Source organism: Acipenser ruthenus, chromosome 23 (genome assembly GCF_902713425.1).
Source record: "Acipenser ruthenus chromosome 23, fAciRut3.2 maternal haplotype, whole genome shotgun sequence".
Taxonomy (NCBI): domain Eukaryota; kingdom Metazoa; phylum Chordata; class Actinopteri; order Acipenseriformes; family Acipenseridae; genus Acipenser; species Acipenser ruthenus.
In genome coordinates, this window is record NC_081211.1 from 10572237 (window position 1) to 10589621 (window position 17385).

General features: G+C 35.1%; 7 non-coding genes across 7 annotated transcripts; all 7 read right to left on the minus strand.

The window, feature by feature from the left end:
• Positions 1 to 1989: 1989 nt before the first annotated feature.
• On the minus strand, positions 1990 to 2061 carry trnac-gca (transfer RNA cysteine (anticodon GCA)). Its single transcript has one exon. It is a non-coding gene; the product is annotated as a tRNA-Cys (tRNA).
• Positions 2062 to 4514: 2453 nt separating this feature from the next.
• On the minus strand, positions 4515 to 4586 carry trnac-gca (transfer RNA cysteine (anticodon GCA)). Its single transcript has one exon. It is a non-coding gene; the product is annotated as a tRNA-Cys (tRNA).
• Positions 4587 to 7066: 2480 nt separating this feature from the next.
• On the minus strand, positions 7067 to 7138 carry trnac-gca (transfer RNA cysteine (anticodon GCA)). The gene has a single exon. It is a non-coding gene; the product is annotated as a tRNA-Cys (tRNA).
• A 2490-nt stretch (positions 7139 to 9628) lies between these two features.
• On the minus strand, positions 9629 to 9700 carry trnac-gca (transfer RNA cysteine (anticodon GCA)). The gene has a single exon. It is a non-coding gene; the product is annotated as a tRNA-Cys (tRNA).
• A 2486-nt stretch (positions 9701 to 12186) lies between these two features.
• trnac-gca (transfer RNA cysteine (anticodon GCA)) lies at positions 12187 to 12258 on the minus strand. Its single transcript has one exon. It is a non-coding gene; the product is annotated as a tRNA-Cys (tRNA).
• Positions 12259 to 14752: 2494 nt separating this feature from the next.
• trnac-gca (transfer RNA cysteine (anticodon GCA)) lies at positions 14753 to 14824 on the minus strand. The gene has a single exon. It is a non-coding gene; the product is annotated as a tRNA-Cys (tRNA).
• A 2474-nt stretch (positions 14825 to 17298) lies between these two features.
• trnac-gca (transfer RNA cysteine (anticodon GCA)) lies at positions 17299 to 17371 on the minus strand. Its single transcript has one exon. It is a non-coding gene; the product is annotated as a tRNA-Cys (tRNA).
• Positions 17372 to 17385: the final 14 nt, after the last annotated feature.

Sequence of the window (17385 nt, forward strand, 5' to 3'; positions counted from 1 at the left end):
TGGTTTGCTTGAGCTCACCCTAGAAAAGTGGTTGTTATTTTATTTTTTAATATATTAAATTGAAAGCCACAGCTTGCCTTGTCAGACATCTTTGACAGATTATTTAAGAAGCGCCATGCTTTGCATTCTTATGACAGTCATCATTTTCATGTTACGTATTCTTCATGGTAACAGTGAAGATGCTTTCCAAGTCAATTTCTATAAATATAAGGGGACACTCTGATATTCCTTTTTACATGTTATGTCCGAGATTGGTTAAATGTAATTTTTTATTAAATGTTTCCATTAAGATTCAACTCACAGCACAACAATTTGTTATCTTATGGTGCTGCTACAGTTGTATTGATTTAAAAACTACATACTATTAGCATGTGCCTTGTTTTATGGTTACTCCTTACTCAGCAATGCGACCATAGCTTCACTCTAATATGAACTCCATTGAATGTAAAACAAAGGCCCTGTCCACACTATGCCTTTAAACCGTATTAGTTGTGTTTAAGCCGGCTTAAAAGTGCTAAATACGGTTTGCGTCCACACTACGCAGCATTTAATACCGTACTCGAGACCACCTCAGGAGGTAGTCTCGAGTCCGGTTCTAATTAGAACGCATCAGGTAGTGCGGTTTATCAGAAGTGTGGACGCTGTAATACCAAACTACATGTTTTGTGTATCCTCCAATATCCCAAAATGCTTTGTGGTATGTTTGGCGAAATACTCAGAGCAGGCGCCCGAAGGAGTTGCTATCACTGTACACTCCGCACTAGGTATTCATTTTTATGCTTCAAAAAATCTTTCAGGACATCTCTGTTAAACTAGTGGGGAAAATCGTATTTTTCTTGAATCGTACTTGTACTTGCTAGAACCAAAGTCATTGTATTTATCTTGCTCTTAACCGTATTATTACTTGTACTGTGATCATTGAAATGTATTTTTGTTTATGACTGTAAGTCGCCCAGGATAAGGGCGGCTGCTAAGAAATAAATAAATAAATAAATTAATAAATAAATAAATAAATAATTAATAATAATAATAATAATAATAATAATAATAATAATAATAATAATAATAATAATAAATAAATAAACAAAAACACAGCGTTAAATTAGGCGACTGCAAAAATAAAATGCGAGTTAAAAGTAGGATCGGGAATGAACAAATTACGTATTTTGTCAGCTCTGTTTGAAATAAAATTAAGAGGACCAGAATTAGGCTCAGGCAAGATATGAAGGTAAAAACAAAGATTGTTTTGTAATTAACAGCTTTTTCTGAGTTTAATTCTAAAACAGAATCAGCTCAATTTGTTTAAAGGGACTTCACCTGATTAAAAATAAAACCTGAAAACTTCAAACCCTACTTGTGTGTGTGTTCGGATTTACTTTTTCCGCAATACTGGTAATATTTAATTTATGCAATATTTAATTTATGCAAACTGCAGTTACTGACAGGCTTGATAATTGAGGCAATACTGAATCTTTCAGTTAATTCTTATGAAAAAATAAATAAAAAATTGGTGTATGCTACAGCCGGTAGATGGTGTCAAGTATTAAAAAAAAAATACTATTTGCAAAATAGTATTTACTAATTTCTATTGATAATATATTTCTGGCAACCTATTTTATGTTTGTATTTTAAATACATTTGGAGACCACTGTTGTCTTTTTAAATATTTTCCGTGACTATGTTGCCATCCTTGGCGTTCACTGTTAACCGAAAGGTTTGTGGTTTGAGCTCAAACAGGAACTCTTTTTTATATTAAACTGGCCAGCCAGATTGCCTTCCCAGGCGGCCTTCTCAAGAGAGGCCAAGCTTCTAATTTCTCCAGTTGTAAAGGGTGCGGTGGCCAAGTGGTAAGGTGTTTGGTCCCGTAAATTGAGGATCACGTCTTCAAACCCTGTCTGTACCTTGTTGCTGTCTTTGAAACACTATTTTTTGCTTCTAGCTGAAATAAAAAATGTTAACGTGCATTTTGTATTTTAATTTAGAAAAAAAAGGGGGCACTCGGATTTGAGCCGGGGACCTCTTGATCTGCAGTCAAATGCTCTACCACTGAACTATACCCCCGACTCACTAGCCTATTCCAGCTATGCCCTTTTCTGCCAAGCACAACCAACGGTGCCGAGCTGCAGTTTCAGAAATGCAACCTATCAATGGCTAGTTATTTTTTACCTTGTGTCCCGCAGCAATATTTTTCAACAAAACATTCAAGAAGTATTGTATAAGGTCCGTCAAGTAATAGAATAACACGTTGTTATACATGTATCTCTTTGAAAACACTAAGCGAAATAGATAATAATCAGAAAATGCTTAACGTTTTTTATTTCAAGAAATTAAACTAAATACAAAATATAGTGTTGAAAAAAAGAGAGAAGCTTTATGGTTTCTGAAGTACGTTATAACGTTCCCCAAAATGTTCTGAAAACAAGGACACCAAGTCCAAGATGCCACTGTAACACATTTTTTAGTGCATTTTGTTTTTATTGGAAGAGAGTCAAATACAGCCAAAAAATGTCTGGTCATGGGGGGAGCATCCCACTGAAAAACACTCGGTCCTTCAAAGGGTTTAGCAAAGGTTGGTTTGCTTGAGCTCACCCTAGAAAAGTGGTTGTTACTTTATTTTTTAATATATTAAATTGAAAGCCACAGCTTGCCTTGTCAGACGTCTTTGACAGATTATTTAAGAAGCGCCATGCTTTGCATTCTTATGACAGTCATCATTTTCATGTTACGTATTCTTCATGGTAACAGTGAAGATGCTTTCCAAGTCAATTTCTATAAATATAAGGGGACACTCTGATATTCCTTTTTACATGTTATGTCCGAGATTGGTTAAATGTAATTTTTTATTAAATGTTTCCATTAAGATTCAACTCACAGCACAACAATTTGTTATCTTATGGTGCTGCTACAGTTGTATTGATTTAAAAACTACATACTATTAGCATGTGCCTTGTTTTATGGTTACTCCTTACTCAGCAATGCGACCATAGCTTCACTCTAATATGAACTCCATTGAATGTAAAACAAAGGCCCTGTCCACACTATGCCTTTAAACCGTATTAGTTGCGTTTAAGCCGGCTTAAAAGTGCTAAATACGGTTTGCGTCCACACTACGCAGCATTTAATACCGTACTCGAGACCACCTCAGGAGGTAGTCTCGAGTCCGGTTCTAATTAGATCGCATCAGGTAGTGCGGTTTATCAGAAGTGTGGACGCTGTAATACCAAACTACATGTTTTGTGTATCCTCCAATATCCCAAAATGCTTTGTGGTATGTTTGGCGAAATACTCAGAGCAGGCGCCCGAAGGAGTTGCTATCACTGTACACTCCGCACTAGGTATTCATTTTTATGCTTCAAAAAATCTTTCAGGACATCTCTGTTAAACTAGTGGGGAAAATCGTATTTTTCTTGAATCGTACTTGTACTTGCTAGAACCAAAGTCATTGTATTTATCTTGCTCTTAACCGTATTATTACTTGTACTGTGATCCTTGAAATGTATTTTTGTTTACGACTGTAAGTCGCCCAGGATAAGGGCGGCTGCTAAGAAATAAATAAATAAATAAATAAATAAATAAATAAATAATAATAATAATAATAATAATAATAAATAAATAAACAAAAACACAGCGTTAAATTAGGCGACTGCAAAAATGAAATGCGAGTTAAAGGTAGGACCGGGAATGAACAAATTACGTATTTTGTCAGCTCTGTTTGAAATAAAATTAAGAGGACCAGAATTAGGCTCAGGCAAGATATGAAGGTAAAAACAAAGATTGTTTTGTAATTAACAGCTTTTTCTGAGTTTAATTATAAAACAGAATCAGCTCAATTTGTTTAAAGGGACTTCACCTGATTAAAAATAAAAGCTGAAAACTTCAAGCCCTACTTGTGTGTGTGTTCGGATTTACTTTTTCCGCAATACTGGTAATATTTAATTTATGCAATATTTAATTTATGCAAACTGCAGTTACTGACAGGCTTGATAATTGAGGCAATACTGAATCTTTCAGTTAATTCTTATGAAAAAATAAATAAAAAATTGGTGTATGCTACAGCCGGTAGATGGTGTCAAGTATTAAAAAAAAAATACTATTTGCAAAATAGTATTTACTAATTTCTATTGATAATATATTTCTGGCAACCTATTTTATGTTTGTATTTTAAATACATTTGGAGACCACTGTTGTCTTTTTAAATATTTTCCGTGACTATGTTGCCATCCTTGGCGTTCACTGTTAACCGAAAGGTTTGTGGTTTGAGCTCAAACAGGAACTCTTTTTTATATTAAACTGGCCAGCCAGATTGCCTTCCCAGGCGGCCTTCTCAAGAGAGGCCAAGCTTCTAATTTCTCCAGTTGTAAAGGGTGCGGTGGCCAAGTGGTAAGGTGTTTGGTCCCGTAAATTGAGGATCACGTCTTCAAACCCTGTCTGTACCTTGTTGCTGTCTTTGAAACACTATTTTTTGCTTCTAGCTGAAATAAAAAATGTTAACGTGCATTTTAATTTAGAAAAAAAGGGGGCACTCAGATTTGAACCGGGGACCTCTTGATCTGCAGTCAAATGCTCTACCACTGAGCTATACCCCCAACTCACTAGCCTATTCCAGCTATGCCCTTTTCTGCCAAGCACAACCAACGGTGCCGAGCTGCAGTTTCAGAAATGCAACCTATCAATGGCTAGTTATTTTTTACCTTGTGTCCCGCAGCAATATTTTTCAACAAAACATTCAAGAAGTATTGTATAAGGTCCGTCAAGTAATAGAATAACACGTTGTTATACATGTATCTCTTTGAAAACACTAAGCGAAATAGATAATAATCAGAAAATGCTTAACGTTTTTTATTTCAAGAAATTAAACTAAATACAAAATATAGTGTTGAAAAAAGAGAGAAGCTTTATGGTTTCTGAAGTACGTTATAACGTTCTCCAAAATGTTCTGAAAACAAGGACACCAAGTCCAAGATGCCACTGTAACACATTTTTTAGTGCATTTTGTTTTTATTGGAAGAGAGTCAAATACAGCCAAAAAATGTCTGGTCATGGGGGGAGCATCCCACTGAAAAACACTCGGTCCTTCAAAGGGTTTAGCAAAGGTTGGTTTGCTTGAGCTCACCCTAGAAAAGTGGTTGTTACTTTATTTTTTAATATATTAAATTGAAAGCCACAGCTTGCCTTGTCAGACGTCTTTGACAGATTATTTAAGAAGCGCCATGCTTTGCATTCTTATGACAGTCATCATTTTCATGTTACGTATTCTTCATGGTAACAGTGAAGATGCTTTCCAAGTCAATTTCTATAAATATAAGGGGACACTCTGATATTCCTTTTTACATGTTATGTCCGAGATTGGTTAAATGTAATTTTTTATTAAATGTTTCCATTAAGATTCAACTCACAGCACAACAATTTGTTATCTTATGGTGCTGCTACAGTTGTATTGATTTAAAAACTACATACTATTAGCATGTGCCTTGTTTTATGGTTACTCCTTACTCAGCAATGCGACCATAGCTTCACTCTAATATGAACTCCATTGAATGTAAAACAAAGGCCCTGTCCACACTACGCCTTTAAACCGTATTAGTTGCGTTTAAGCCGGCTTAAAAGTGCTAAATACGGTTTGCGTCCACACTACGCAGCATTTAATATCGTACTCGAGACCACCTCAGGAGGTAGTCTCGAGTCCGGTTCTAATTAGATCGCATCAGGTAGTGCGGTTTATCAGAAGTGTGGACGCTGTAATACCAAACTACATGTTTTGTGTATCCTCCAATATCCCAAAATGCTTTGTGGTATGTTTGGCGAAATACTCAGAGCAGGCGCCCGAAGGAGTTGCTATCACTGTACACTCCGCACTAGGTATTCATTTTTATGCTTCAAAAAATCTTTCAGGACATCTCTGTTAAACTAGTGGGGAAAATCGTATTTTTCTTGAATCGTACTTGTACTTGCTAGAACCAAAGTCATTGTATTTATCTTGCTCTTAACCGTATTATTACTTGTACTGTGATCCTTGAAATGTATTTTTGTTTACGACTGTAAGTCGCCCAGGATAAGGGCGGCTGCTAAGAAATAAATAAATAAATAAATAAATAAATAAATAAATAATTAATAATAATAATAATAATAATAATAATAATAATAATAATAATAATAATAAATAAATAAACAAAAACACAGCGTTAAATTAGGCGACTGCAAAAATGAAATGCGAGTTAAATGTAGGATCGGGAATGAACAAATTACGTATTTTGTCAGCTCTGTTTGAAATAAAATTAAGAGGACCAGAATTAGGCTCAGGCAAGATATGAAGGTAAAAACAAAGATTGTTTTGTAATTAACAGCTTTTTCTGAGTTTAATTATAAAACAGAATCAGCTCAATTTGTTTAAAGGGACTTCACCTGATTAAAAATAAAAGCTGAAAACTTCAAGCCCTACTTGTGTGTGTGTTCGGATTTACTTTTTCCGCAATACTGGTAATATTTAATTTATGCAATATTTAATTTATGCAAACTGCAGTTACTGACAGGCTTGATAATTGAGGCAATACTGAATCTTTCAGTTAATTCTTATGAAAAAATAAATAAAAAATTGGTGTATGCTACAGCCGGTAGATGGTGTCAAGTATTAAAAAAAAAATACTATTTGCAAAATAGTATTTACTAATTTCTATTGATAATATATTTCTGGCAACCTATTTTATGTTTGTATTTTAAATACATTTGGAGACCACTGTTGTCTTTTTAAATATTTTCCGTGACTATGTTGCCATCCTTGGCGTTCACTGTTAACCGAAAGGTTTGTGGTTTGAGCTCAAACAGGAACTCTTTTTTATATTAAACTGGCCAGCCAGATTGCCTTCCCAGGCGGCCTTCTCAAGAGAGGCCAAGCTTCTAATTTCTCCAGTTGTAAAGGGTGCGGTGGCCAAGTGGTAAGGTGTTTGGTCCCGTAAATTGAGGATCACGTCTTCAAACCCTGTCTGTACCTTGTTGCTGTCTTTGAAACACTATTTTTTGCTTCTAGCTGAAATAAAAAATGTTAACGTGCATTTTAATTTAGAAAAAAAGGGGGCACTCAGATTTGAACCGGGGACCTCTTGATCTGCAGTCAAATGCTCTACCACTGAGCTATACCCCCAACTCACTAGCCTATTCCAGCTATGCCCTTTTCTGCCAAGCACAACCAACGGTGCCGAGCTGCAGTTTCAGAAATGCAACCTATCAATGGCTAGTTATTTTTTACCTTGTGTCCCGCAGCAATATTTTTCAACAAAACTTTCAAGAAGTATTGTATAAGGTCCGTCAAGTAATAGAATAACACGTTGTTATACATGTATCTCTTTGAAAACACTAAGCGAAATAGATAATAATCAGAAAATGCTTAACGTTTTTTATTTCAAGAAATTAAACTAAATACAAAATATAGTGTTGAAAAAAAGAGAGAAGCTTTATGGTTTCTGAAGTACGTTATAACGTTCCCCAAAATGTTCTGAAAACAAGGACACCAAGTCCAAGATGCCACTGTAACACATTTTTTAGTGCATTTTGTTTTTATTGGAAGAGAGTCAAATACAGCCAAAAAATGTCTGGTCATGGGGGGAGCATCCCACTGAAAAACACTCGGTCCTTCAAAGGGTTTAGCAAAGGTTGGTTTGCTTGAGCTCACCCTAGAAAAGTGGTTGTTACTTTATTTTTTAATATATTAAATTGAAAGCCACAGCTTGCCTTGTCAGACGTCTTTGACAGATTATTTAAGAAGCGCCATGCTTTGCATTCTTATGACAGTCATCATTTTCATGTTACGTATTCTTCATGGTAACAGTGAAGATGCTTTCCAAGTCAATTTCTATAAATATAAGGGGACACTCTGATATTCCTTTTTACATGTTATGTCCGAGATTGGTTAAATGTAATTTTTTATTAAATGTTTCCATTAAGATTCAACTCACAGCACAACAATTTGTTATCTTATGGTGCTGCTACAGTTGTATTGATTTAAAAACTACATACTATTAGCATGTGCCTTGTTTTATGGTTACTCCTTACTCAGCAATGCGACCATAGCTTCACTCTAATATGAACTCCATTGAATGTAAAACAAAGGCCCTGTCCACACTATGCCTTTAAACCGTATTAGTTGCGTTTAAGCCGGCTTAAAAGTGCTAAATACGGTTTGCGTCCACACTACGCAGCATTTAATATCGTACTTGAGACCACCTCAGGAGGTAGTCTCGAGTCCGGTTCTAATTAGATCGCATCAGGTAGTGCGGTATATCAGAAGTGTGGACGCTGTAATACCAAACTACATGTTTTGTGTATCCTCCAATATCCCAAAATGCTTTGTGGTATGTTTGGCGAAATACTCAGAGCAGGCGCCCGAAGGAGTTGCTATCACTGTACACTCCGCACTAGGTATTCATTTTTATGCTTCAAAAAATCTTTCAGGACATCTCTGTTAAACTAGTGGGGAAAATCGTATTTTTCTTGAATCGTACTTGTACTTGCTAGAACCAAAGTCATTGTATTTATCTTGCTCTTAACCGTATTATTACTTGTACTGTGATCCTTGAAATGTATTTTTGTTTACGACTGTAAGTCGCCCAGGATAAGAGCGGCTGCTAAGAAATAAATAAATAAATAAATAAATAAATAAATAAATAAATAATAATAATAATAATAATAATAATAATAATAATAATAATAATAATAATAATAATAATAAATAAATAAACAAAAACACAGCGTTAAATTAGGCGACTGTAAAAATGAAATGCGAGTTAAAAGTAGGATCGGGAATGAACAAATTACGTATTTTGTCAGCTCTGTTTGAAATAAAATTAAGAGGACCAGAATTAGGCTCAGGCAAGATATGAAGGTAAAAACAAAGATTGTTTTGTAATTAACAGCTTTTTCTGAGTTTAATTCTAAAACAGAATCAGCTCAATTTGTTTAAAGGGACTTCACCTGATTAAAAATAAAAGCTGAAAACTTCAAGCCCTACTTGTGTGTGTGTTCGGATTTACTTTTTCCGCAATACTGGTAATATTTAATTTATGCAATATTTAATTTATGCAAACTGCAGTTACTGACAGGCTTGATAATTGAGGCAATATTGAATCTTTCAGTTAATTCTTATGAAAAAATAAATAAAAAATTGGTGTATGCTACAGCCGGTAGATGGTGTCAAGTATTAAAAAAAAAATACTATTTGCAAAATAGTATTTACTAATTTCTATTGATAATATATTTCTGGCAACCTATTTTATGTTTGTATTTTAAATACATTTGGAGACCACTGTTGTCTTTTTAAATATTTTCCGTGACTATGTTGCCATCCTTGGCGTTCACTGTTAACCGAAAGGTTTGTGGTTTGAGCTCAAACAGGAACTCTTTTTTATATTAAACTGGCCAGCCAGATTGCCTTCCCAGGCGGCCTTCTCAAGAGAGGCCAAGCTTCTAATTTCTCCAGTTGTAAAGGGTGCGGTGGCCAAGTGGTAAGGTGTTTGGTCCCGTAAATTGAGGATCACGTCTTCAAACCCTGTCTGTACCTTGTTGCTGTCTTTGAAACACTATTTTTTGCTTCTAGCTGAAATAAAAAATGTTAACGTGCATTTTAATTTAGAAAAAAAGGGGGCACTCAGATTTGAACCGGGGACCTCTTGATCTGCAGTCAAATGCTCTACCACTGAGCTATACCCCCAACTCACTAGCCTATTCCAGCTATGCCCTTTTCTGCCAAGCACAACCAACGGTGCCGAGCTGCAGTTTCAGAAATGCAACCTATCAATGGCTAGTTATTTTTTACCTTGTGTCCCGCAGCAATATTTTTCAACAAAACTTTCAAGAAGTATTGTATAAGGTCCGTCAAGTAATAGAATAACACGTTGTTATACATGTATCTCTTTGAAAACACTAAGCGAAATAGATAATAATCAGAAAATGCTTAACGTTTTTTATTTCAAGAAATTAAACTAAATACAAAATATAGTGTTGAAAAAAAGAGAGAAGCTTTATGGTTTCTGAAGTACGTTATAACGTTCCCCAAAATGTTCTGAAAACAAGGACACCAAGTCCAAGATGCCACTGTAACACATTTTTTAGTGCATTTTGTTTTTATTGGAAGAGAGTCAAATACAGCCAAAAAATGTCTGGTCATGGGGGGAGCATCCCACTGAAAAACACTCGGTCCTTCAAAGGGTTTAGCAAAGGTTGGTTTGCTTGAGCTCACCCTAGAAAAGTGGTTGTTACTTTATTTTTTAATATATTAAATTGAAAGCCACAGCTTGCCTTGTCAGACGTCTTTGACAGATTATTTAAGAAGCGCCATGCTTTGCATTCTTATGACAGTCATCATTTTCATGTTACGTATTCTTCATGGTAACAGTGAAGATGCTTTCCAAGTCAATTTCTATAAATATAAGGGGACACTCTGATATTCCTTTTTACATGTTATGTCCGAGATTGGTTAAATGTAATTTTTTATTAAATGTTTCCATTAAGATTCAACTCACAGCACAACAATTTGTTATCTTATGGTGCTGCTACAGTTGTATTGATTTAAAAACTACATACTATTAGCATGTGCCTTGTTTTATGGTTACTCCTTACTCAGCAATGCGACCATAGCTTCACTCTAATATGAACTCCATTGAATGTAAAACAAAGGCCCTGTCCACACTATGCCTTTAAACCGTATTAGTTGCGTTTAAGCCGGCTTAAAAGTGCTAAATACGGTTTGCGTCCACACTACGCAGCATTTAATATCGTACTCGAGACCACCTCAGGAGGTAGTCTCGAGTCCGGTTCTAATTAGATCGCATCAGGTAGTGCGGTATATCAGAAGTGTGGACGCTGTAATACCAAACTACATGTTTTGTGTATCCTCCAATATCCCAAAATGCTTTGTGGTATGTTTGGCGAAATACTCAGAGCAGGCGCCCGAAGGAGTTGCTATCACTGTACACTCCGCACTAGGTATTCATTTTTATGCTTCAAAAAATCTTTCAGGACATCTCTGTTAAACTAGTGGGGAAAATCGTATTTTTCTTGAATCGTACTTGTACTTGCTAGAACCAAAGTCATTGTATTTATCTTGCTCTTAACCGTATTATTACTTGTACTGTGATCCTTGAAATGTATTTTTGTTTACGACTGTAAGTCGCCCAGGATAAGAGCGGCTGCTAAGAAATAAATAAATAAATAAATAAATAAATAAATAAATAAATAAATAATAATAATAATAATAATAATAATAATAATAATAATAATAATAAATAAATAAACAAAAACACAGCGTTAAATTAGGCGACTGTAAAAATGAAATGCGAGTTAAAAGTAGGATCGGGAATGAACAAATTACGTATTTTGTCAGCTCTGTTTGAAATAAAATTAAGAGGACCAGAATTAGGCTCAGGCAAGATATGAAGGTAAAAACAAAGATTGTTTTGTAATTAACAGCTTTTTCTGAGTTTAATTCTAAAACAGAATCAGCTCAATTTGTTTAAAGGGACTTCACCTGATTAAAAATAAAAGCTGAAAACTTCAAGCCCTACTTGTGTGTGTGTTCGGATTTACTTTTTCCGCAATACTGGTAATATTTAATTTATGCAATATTTAATTTATGCAAACTGCAGTTACTGACAGGCTTGATAATTGAGGCAATATTGAATCTTTCAGTTAATTCTTATGAAAAAATAAATAAAAAATTGGTGTATGCTACAGCCGGTAGATGGTGTCAAGTATTAAAAAAAAAATACTATTTGCAAAATAGTATTTACTAATTTCTATTGATAATATATTTCTGGCAACCTATTTTATGTTTGTATTTTAAATACATTTGGAGACCACTGTTGTCTTTTTAAATATTTTCCGTGACTATGTTGCCATCCTTGGCGTTCACTGTTAACCGAAAGGTTTGTGGTTTGAGCTCAAACAGGAACTCTTTTTTATATTAAACTGGCCAGCCAGATTGCCTTCCCAGGCGGCCTTCTCAAGAGAGGCCAAGCTTCTAATTTCTCCAGTTGTAAAGGGTGCGGTGGCCAAGTGGTAAGGTGTTTGGTCCCGTAAATTGAGGATCACGTCTTCAAACCCTGTCTGTACCTTGTTGCTGTCTTTGAAACACTATTTTTTGCTTCTAGCTGAAATAAAAAATGTTAACGTGCATTTTGTATTTTAATTTAGAAAAAAAGGGGGCACTCGGATTTGAACCGGGGACCTCTTGATCTGCAGTCAAATGCTCTACCACTGAGCTATACCCCCAACTCACTAGCCTATTCCAGCTATGCCCTTTTCTGCCAAGCACAACCAACGGTGCCGAGCTGCAGTTTCAGAAATGCAACCTATCAATGGCTAGTTATTTTTTACCTTGTGTCCCGCAGCAATATTTTTCAACAAAACATTCAAGAAGTATTGTATAAGGTCCGTCAAGTAATAGAATAACACGTTGTTATACATGTATCTCTTTGAAAACACTAAGCGAAATAGATAATAATCAGAAAATGCTTAACGTTTTTTATTTCAAGAAATTAAACTAAATACAAAATATAGTGTTGAAAAAAAGAGAGAAGCTTTATGGTTTCTGAAGTACGTTATAACGTTCCCCAAAATGTTCTGAAAACAAGGACACCAAGTCCAAGATGCCACTGTAACACATTTTTTAGTGCATTTTGTTTTTATTGGAAGAGAGTCAAATACAGCCAAAAAATGTCTGGTCATGGGGGGAGCATCCCACTGAAAAACACTCGGTCCTTCAAAGGGTTTAGCAAAGGTTGGTTTGCTTGAGCTCACCCTAGAAAAGTGGTTGTTACTTTATTTTTTAATATATTAAATTGAAAGCCACAGCTTGCCTTGTCAGACGTCTTTGACAGATTATTTAAGAAGCGCCATGCTTTGCATTCTTATGACAGTCATCATTTTCATGTTACGTATTCTTCATGGTAACAGTGAAGATGCTTTCCAAGTCAATTTCTATAAATATAAGGGGACACTCTGATATTCCTTTTTACATGTTATGTCCGAGATTGGTTAAATGTAATTTTTTATTAAATGTTTCCATTAAGATTCAACTCACAGCACAACAATTTGTTATCTTATGGTGCTGCTACAGTTGTATTGATTTAAAAACTACATACTATTAGCATGTGCCTTGTTTTATGGTTACTCCTTACTCAGCAATGCGACCATAGCTTCACTCTAATATGAACTCCATTGAATGTAAAACAAAGGCCCTGTCCACACTATGCCTTTAAACCGTATTAGTTGCGTTTAAGCCGGCTTAAAAGTGCTAAATACGGTTTGCGTCCACACTACGCAGCATTTAATATCGTACTCGAGACCACCTCAGGAGGTAGTCTCGAGTCCGGTTCTAATTAGATCGCATCAGGTAGTGCGGTATATCAGAAGTGTGGACGCTGTAATACCAAACTACATGTTTTGTGTATCCTCCAATATCCCAAAATGCTTTGTGGTATGTTTGGCGAAATACTCAGAGCAGGCGCCCGAAGGAGTTGCTATCACTGTACACTCCGCACTAGGTATTCATTTTTATGCTTCAAAAAATCTTTCAGGACATCTCTGTTAAACTAGTGGGGAAAATCGTATTTTTCTTGAATCGTACTTGTACTTGCTAGAACCAAAGTCATTGTATTTATCTTGCTCTTAACCGTATTATTACTTGTACTGTGATCCTTGAAATGTATTTTTGTTTACGACTGTAAGTCGCCCAGGATAAGAGCGGCTGCTAAGAAATAAATAAATAAATAAATAAATAAATAAATAAATAAATAATAATAATAATAATAATAATAATAATAATAATAATAATAATAATAATAATAATAAATAAATAAACAAAAACACAGCGTTAAATTAGGCGACTGTAAAAATGAAATGCGAGTTAAAAGTAGGATCGGGAATGAACAAATTACGTATTTTTTCAGCTCTGTTTGAAATAAAATTAAGAGGACCAGAATTAGGCTCAGGCAAGATATGAAGGTAAAAACAAAGATTGTTTTGTAATTAACAGCTTTTTCTGAGTTTAATTCTAAAACAGAATCAGCTCAATTTGTTTAAAGGGACTTCACCTGATTAAAAATAAAAGCTGAAAACTTCAAGCCCTACTTGTGTGTGTGTTCGGATTTACTTTTTCCGCAATACTGGTAATATTTAATTTATGCAATATTTAATTTATGCAAACTGCAGTTACTGACAGGCTTGATAATTGAGGCAATATTGAATCTTTCAGTTAATTCTTATGAAAAAATAAATAAAAAATTGGTGTATGCTACAGCCGGTAGATGGTGTCAAGTATTAAAAAAAAAATACTATTTGCAAAATAGTATTTACTAATTTCTATTGATAATATATTTCTGGCAACCTATTTTATGTTTGTATTTTAAATACATTTGGAGACCACTGTTGTCTTTTTAAATATTTTCCGTGACTATGTTGCCATCCTTGGCGTTCACTGTTAACCGAAAGGTTTGTGGTTTGAGCTCAAACAGGAACTCTTTTTTATATTAAACTGGCCAGCCAGATTGCCTTCCCAGGCGGCCTTCTCAAGAGAGGCCAAGCTTCTAATTTCTCCAGTTGTAAAGGGTGCGGTGGCCAAGTGGTAAGGTGTTTGGTCCCGTAAATTGAGGATCACGTCTTCAAACCCTGTCTGTACCTTGTTGCTGTCTTTGAAACACTATTTTTTGCTTCTAGCTGAAATAAAAAATGTTAACGTGCATTTTGTATTTTAATTTAGAAAAAAAGGGGGCACTCGGATTTGAACCGGGGACCTCTTGATCTGCAGGCAAATGCTCTACCACTGAGCTATACCCCCAACTCACTAGCCTATTCCAGCTATGCCCTTTTCTGCCAAGCACAACCAACGGTGCCGAGCTGCAGTTTCAGAAATGCAACACATCAATGGCTAGTTATTTTTTACCTTGTGTCCCGCAGCAATATTTTTCAACAAAACTTTCAAGAAGTATTGTATAAGGTCCGTCAAGTAATAGAATAACACGTTGTTATACATGTATCTCTTTGAAAACACTAAGCGAAATAGATAATAATCAGAAAATGCTTAACGTTTTTTATTTCAAGAAATTAAACTAAATACAAAATATAGTGTTGAAAAAAAGAGAGAAGCTTTATGGTTTCTGAAGTACGTTATAACGTTCCCCAAAATGTTCTGAAAACAAGGACACCAAGTCCAAGATGCCACTGTAACACATTTTTTAGTGCATTTTGTTTTTATTGGAAGAGAGTCAAATACAGCCAAAAAATGTCTGGTCATGGGGGGAGCATCCCACTGAAAAACACTCGGTCCTTCAAAGGGTTTAGCAAAGGTTGGTTTGCTTGAGCTCACCCTAGAAAAGTGGTTGTTACTTTATTTTTTAATATATTAAATTGAAAGCCACAGCTTGCCTTGTCAGACGTCTTTGACAGATTATTTAAGAAGCGCCATGCTTTGCATTCTTATGACAGTCATCATTTTCATGTTACGTATTCTTCATGGTAACAGTGAAGATGCTTTCCAAGTCAATTTCTATAAATATAAGGGGACACTCTGATATTCCTTTTTACATGTTATGTCCGAGATTGGTTAAATGTAATTTTTTATTAAATGTTTCCATTAAGATTCAACTCACAGCACAACAATTTGTTATCTTATGGTGCTGCTACAGTTGTATTGATTTAAAAACTACATACTATTAGCATGTGCCTTGTTTTATGGTTACTCCTTACTCAGCAATGCGACCATAGCTTCACTCTAATATGAACTCCATTGAATGTAAAACAAAGGCCCTGTCCACACTATGCCTTTAAACCGTATTAGTTGCGTTTAAGCCGGCTTAAAAGTGCTAAATACGGTTTGCGTCCACACTACGCAGCATTTAATATCGTACTCGAGACCACCTCAGGAGGTAGTCTCGAGTCCGGTTCTAATTAGATCGCATCAGGTAGTGCGGTTTATCAGAAGTGTGGACGCTGTAATACCAAACTACATGTTTTGTGTATCCTCCAATATCCCAAAATGCTTTGTGGTATGTTTGGCGAAATACTCAGAGCAGGTGCCCGAAGGAGTTGCTATCACTGTACACTCCGCACTAGGTATTCATTTTTATGCTTCAAAAAATCTTTCAGGACATCTCTGTTAAACTAGTGGGGAAAATCATATTTTTCTTGAATCGTACTTGTACTTGCTAGAACCAAAGTCATTGTATTTATCTTGCTCTTAACCGTATTATTACTTGTACTGTGATCCTTGAAATGTATTTTTGTTTACGACTGTAAGTCGCCCAGGATAAGAGCGGCTGCTAAGAAAGAAAGAAATAAATAAATAAATAAATAAATAAATAAATAAATAATAATAATAATAATAATAATAATAATAATAAATAAATAAACAAAAACACAGCGTTAAATTAGGCGACTGCAAAAATGAAATGCGAGTTAAAAGTAGGATCGGGAATGAACAAATTACGTATTTTGTCAGCTCTGTTTGAAATAAAATTAAGAGGACCAGAATTAGGCTCAGGCAAGATATGAAGGTAAAAACAAAGATTGTTTTGTAATTAACAGCTTTTTCTGAGTTTAATTCTAAAACAGAATCAGCTCAATTTGTTTAAAGGGACTTCACCTGATTAAAAATAAAAGCTGAAAACTTCAAGCCCTACTTGTGTGTGTGTTCGGATTTACTTTTTCCGCAATACTGGTAATATTTAATTTATGCAATATTTAATTTATGCAAACTGCAGTTACTGACAGGCTTGATAATTGAGGCAATACTGAATCTTTCAGTTAATTCTTATGAAAAAATAAATAAAAAATTGGTGTATGCTACAGCCGGTAGATGGTGTCAAGTATTAAAAAAAAAATACTATTTGCAAAATAGTATTTACTAATTTCTATTGATAATATATTTCTGGCAACCTATTTTATGTTTGTATTTTAAATACATTCGGAGACCACTGTTGTCTTTTTAAATATTTTCCGTGACTATGTTGCCATCCTTGGCGTTCACTGTTAACCGAAAGGTTTGTGGTTTGAGCTCAAACAGGAACTCTTTTTTATATTAAACTGGCCAGCCAGATTGCCTTCCCAGGCGGCCTTCTCAAGAGAGGCCAAGCTTCTAATTTCTCCAGTTGTAAAGGGTGCGGTGGCCAAGTGGTAAGGTGTTTGGTCCCGTAAATTGAGGATCACGTCTTCAAACCCTGTCTGTACCTTGTTGCTGTCTTTGAAACACTATTTTTTGCTTCTAGCTGAAATAAAAAATGTTAACGTGCATTTTGTATTTTAATTTAGAAAAAAAGGGGGCACTCGGATTTGAACCGGGGAACCTCTTGATCTGCAGTCAAATGCTCTACCACTGAGCTATACCCCCGACTCACTAGCCTG